Source organism: Montipora foliosa, chromosome 6, assembly GCF_036669935.1.
Source record: "Montipora foliosa isolate CH-2021 chromosome 6, ASM3666993v2, whole genome shotgun sequence".
NCBI classification, from domain to species: domain Eukaryota; kingdom Metazoa; phylum Cnidaria; class Anthozoa; order Scleractinia; family Acroporidae; genus Montipora; species Montipora foliosa.
The window spans coordinates 28,853,975-28,858,974 of record NC_090874.1 but is presented as its reverse complement, the minus strand read 5'-3'; positions in this window follow the sequence as shown (position 1 = coordinate 28,858,974).

Sequence of the window (5,000 nt, the reverse complement as noted above, 5' to 3'; positions counted from 1 at the left end):
TAACAATCTTCGAGAGTAGGAGATTCTAATCGTCATTTTATCTTATTATCCGCAGGACTGCTAAACACAAAAAAGACTTGTCAGTTGTATTGTGTATTCAAGATCAATCTGCTACTACGCATTCGACAAAATTGAACCAACAAAATGAGAATTATTGTCTATCAAGAGAAAAGCTATTGATATCAGGAGACATTGAATCCAACCAGGCCCTGTTGCTCATGGAACGAGTACACGTACAGCAGTATTGTACAGCACATACAATACTGAGAAATCCTTCTATAGCAATATTGCAGGCTCGATTAGCTCAAAAAGGATTGAAGGCATTAGAATGTACCTCAGATGGTTCATGCTTCTTTTCTTGTTGCCCACCAGTTATACAATGATCCTTCACATGAATGTGCATGCTGCTGGAGTTGAATCCATCAGAAACAACCGTCAAAAATTAATTGGACACATTACAGAGCAATTGTGCGTTTGTTGTCACAGCAACATACATAGTGTGATGCACTTATTGTGCAAGCAGTTTGCAATGTATTAATACTATACGTATAAATGAATCCATTGAGGGGTGGGCACCAGTAACTGTTATCAGTCCTATAAGCGGACAGCAGGGGACTACTGTGAACATTGGACATCTAGATGGAAGACTCTACGTTTCAGCACTTCAGTTAGATTATTATAATGACAGTATTTCAGGTTATGAAATCAGCGGTGTTACCAATGTCAACAATTATTCAGAGCCTGGTAATAATCGATTAATTAACGATGGCCAAAAATGATGTGTGTCAGTAATAATTTCTACAAAGCAGTGGCAAAAAAAGAGCTTATATGAGAAAATCTATCAAGCGGAAGAGACAAAATCATTTGAAGAGTTCAGGGAAAAGAAAAACAATGCAAAACGCCAAAACAGATCTGAAAATATTGAAGCAGCAAGGGAACAGGAAAAGAAAAGCAATCCAGAACATATCAGAGACCTAAACAGGAAAGCATAAAACCATTCAAGGAAAGCTATGCAGAGCTCAAGGTTAAACCAAACTGAAATTTGTCAAGGTCAAGACTCTATTAGACATTCCATGTCAAAAGGGATTCAGTCTTTTTCGTGATAAGATAACACATGGCCCTGAATATATATGCACTTGCTGTGATCAGTTATGGTTCACATCATCTGTTCAGTCCTAAGTGGAACAGTATCAAATTTGCAAGGTTTGTTGGAGGAATGTATAACTGGTACAAAAAGTGTTAATATTACTGAATGGATCTGCTCTACTTGCAAAACCCTACAATATGACCTGGCAACAAAAATCACACCTTATTCAAAATTACCCTGTCAACTGTGCAACGAACTTTGAACACATGGTACAGCTCTTTATAGAGGATGTGTTAAAGAGTAATCTTAATGCCTATTGGAGAAATGGTATACTTATTTCACAGGGTTGAATTCCAGCAAAGGGGATTACCTCATGTACGTGCATTATTTTGGGTATCTAGCTGCATACGAGAGCCCACCATGCTGTTCCACAATAATTATCCAACTATCGATGCTAATGCATAAAGAAAACTTCAGCCTGCCAATTTTAAACGATCGCAGTAACTTTCATATCCTCGAGTAACGACAGTGGCACTTTGATCCGAGTTCATGTCTGCCTCCTCTTCAAAGCGAGTGTAAGTACGAAGACACGCATGACACCACACAAAAACATGTTACAGACTACATAAAACGAATGTTGGACAAAGGAATTATTGACAAGAAAAACAGATGGTACCTCCTGCAAAACAATCCCAAAGACTAATAAAGACAGCTTTTCGCTGATGAGATATTCATTTAAGGTCGGCTTTAAATCTTAGATCAATTGAGTGTTGGATTGCCCTTTCGCTAAAATTTAAAGTAAATGTCACGGAAGACAATAGAATTCTGCACGATGTAACATGTGTATATATGTTCTGTAAATTCGTTAGATCTCCAAATAAACCTGATGAAGACTGATGTTGACCATCTGAAATGTCAATAAAAGATACATTTTCGCGTTGTTTCATCAGTCGTGCAGTAGTATACTTGACTTTTATAAATATTATCGTTAATTTAGGACGCTGTGTCCGAGGACTTGTGTTAGCAGACAAAAATCATATCCGTGGATAGGATTTGAACCCGGAGTACCGCTTCAATCCGCTTCACTACTGAAGACCAAGGCACCGCTCTCTCTCTCTCTCTCAAAAAAAAATTATTTAACTCTCCCATAGAATATTACTGCTGAAGAGAAATTAGGCCTAAGCAAGATTAATTAGGCGTAAGCTTTCAAAGTTTGGTAACAACCTTTTGCAGTGTTTAATATTGTTTGTTGCCGAGTGCTAATACAGCATTATCAAATTAATAGTGTTTAATTAAAATATTGTCTCCGAGCAACTAGCGGTGTGGTGTTTAAGTGGTTAGGTGATGGTTTAAATTAATCAGCATTCCCAGGTTCGAGTCCTATATCCATGCACTTGCGTTGTCTTTTCAAACAAATATGACCATTCTTCTGCAGTAGACGCTCCGTGAGCGTAAACTGGGTTGCCTATGGTACGTGTTTGTCCTCCTCAAAATCCAGTTCATGCTCATTCCCAAACACCCTAACAGATGGGAAGTCCGCAGTGAGTGAGCCTGAAGCGAACGAACGAGGCAGCTCTTCAATCGGGATTTCTTGGAAACGATGGGGATTGTGGTCAAAGGCGCAAGGAATTGTGGTTATGCACGAATCGAGAATTATGATGCGCGGTTTTTCATTTCGCTTCTCGTATCGTTTACACTGTCACCCAACAACAAAATAAATTCGAAATTGTTAAATGAAAAAGGCCAAGAACTTGGAATTTTTGTAGGAAACAGATCTTTTAACCACCTCTCCATCTCAGTTGTGTGCGGTACATCGTTTCTGAGTTACTTGTCGAAGCGTTAAAGGTGATCCCCTTGTTTTGCACCGCGCATCTCATACTGCCCATAACATTGCGACTTCGAAGATGGCAGCGTTTCTCACCGGCCATCTGAAGAGAGGCAACAATGGCCGCTTTTGCTGTTCAAAAGCAATCATTATAACTATTCTCGGTTAATAAGTTGTTGTTTTGGAACTCGTCCCAGTCCTTTCGCGGAAAATGATCATTTGAAGCCGAAAATGCTCCCCTTTGCCGCCTTACTGCATTTTTTAATGTCCTGTGTATGAATATCAATTGTGCCAAGTTTGACAAAAATCTGGATAGTACGTCATTTTCAAGGAAATTATCTCAACGCAACTTTATACAGTTTTCTTGGTCCAGAAATATGGCGGCCAGTAATCAACGAAGACATCTGACTATGCGATAAAGGCGCGTACTTCTCATGAGATAAAATATATGAGTAAGAACACATCTCCTGAGGTACTTGAAAGGTTCAAACTGTTGAGATTCACAGGGTTAGACATTTGTTTCCAACCAAATAGCTTTGTTTCGTGGTGTCACGTAAGCTGACGATTCGGAAATTCGAAACGGTGACGAAAACGAAAGACGTCACGGAACTGGAAACTTGAAAAAAGATAAATTTCTAGGTCATCTTCAACATCCTTTAAATAAAAATTCAGAAGACCTTGCGATTTTGATTTTAGAATTTTATGAAGTCCCTGTGTTTCGAGTGGGGTCCAGAAGGAGGTCCAATTAGGGACACGAACCATGGTTAAATTTCAACATCTCCCTTCCCCTCGGCAGCATTTCTACCATTTCGGTAAACTAGTTTTTAAAATAGCTTGTTGTTGGTAAGTAAAGTTTGTTGTTGCATAAATTAAATTTTGTCAAGACGTTAAATTCACCTAAATGCGCGGTAGATAAGCTAAAAGAAATATTGTTGGCTTTCCAAATTAACTTCATTTTTCATTTTACCTATTAATCATTTGCCAGAAAGAAAACGGCTAAAAATTCCTGTCATCTTTATGAAAACTGCTCGCTTTTCAAATCTCAACCCAGGTATGCAAATTAGTTAAGCTCGAATATTACACAAGACGATGAAGGCCAAAAAATCTCACTAAAACATTTTACACCGAAAATTTTTATTAAAAAACAAACAACACATTTGCAACTAGAAGAAAAAACCCCTCCTATTTCATTGCGTGTGTGCAAACAAGAAACACAATCCCTGTCAAAAACTAAATAAATTTTTCACCGAAGTTCAGGATCAAACCCTTTTCTGATGAACCTTTTCCTTGAATAGTTAACCACAAAATAGAGCAAGCTTTCCTTCAAAAAATTCTTGACTGTAACATTTAAATTATTTTTATTTTTTACCTGACAATCGTGCAGAGTTGAGTACAAAATAAATAATACATAGATTTAGCCAAGCCCAAAAGCAGAGCTCCAGGGTTGTTTCTTTTTTCTTACTGGGTGTAGGGTTAGTGAAAATAAAAAGTTGTCGAATTGTCCGCGTTTTGGTGTTTCTGATTACTGCTTAAGGACGGTGCCTACTAATTCAGAGGTATTTTTGCGCGGTTTACTGAATATGCGGAAAAAGCAGATCTTAACAAGTGTTATTGAAATCCCAAAAGAAAATTAGGGGTAACCACACATTTTTCGAAGATAATTAATTAACAATATTTGTAAAAAGCTTTTAAATACAAAGCAATGTATGGCGTTCTTTTCCAAATTAAAGCTTAATTATCTTTGAAAAATGCGTGGTTACCCCCAAAATCAAGAACACTTACTAAGTTCTACTTTCGCCGCATAGTTTTGAGCCGCGCAAAAATATCCCTGTATTAATAAGCACTACCCACTGGAAATCCGAGTATCTCGAGATGCGCAGGTATGCGCAATAACAATAGTAGGCACCGTCCTTAATTAATTAATTCATTTTATTCGCTTTCTTCTTTGGAAAAATTCATTGTCCTACTGGTATCGCATGTGTTTTAAAAGAAACAAGCAAATCCTCAGCAAAATAAAGGAAAAGGAAAAAAAGCAATTTCAGACTCAATTGTCAAAAGCTGCAAAAGCCAGCGAATAGGAATCACGCT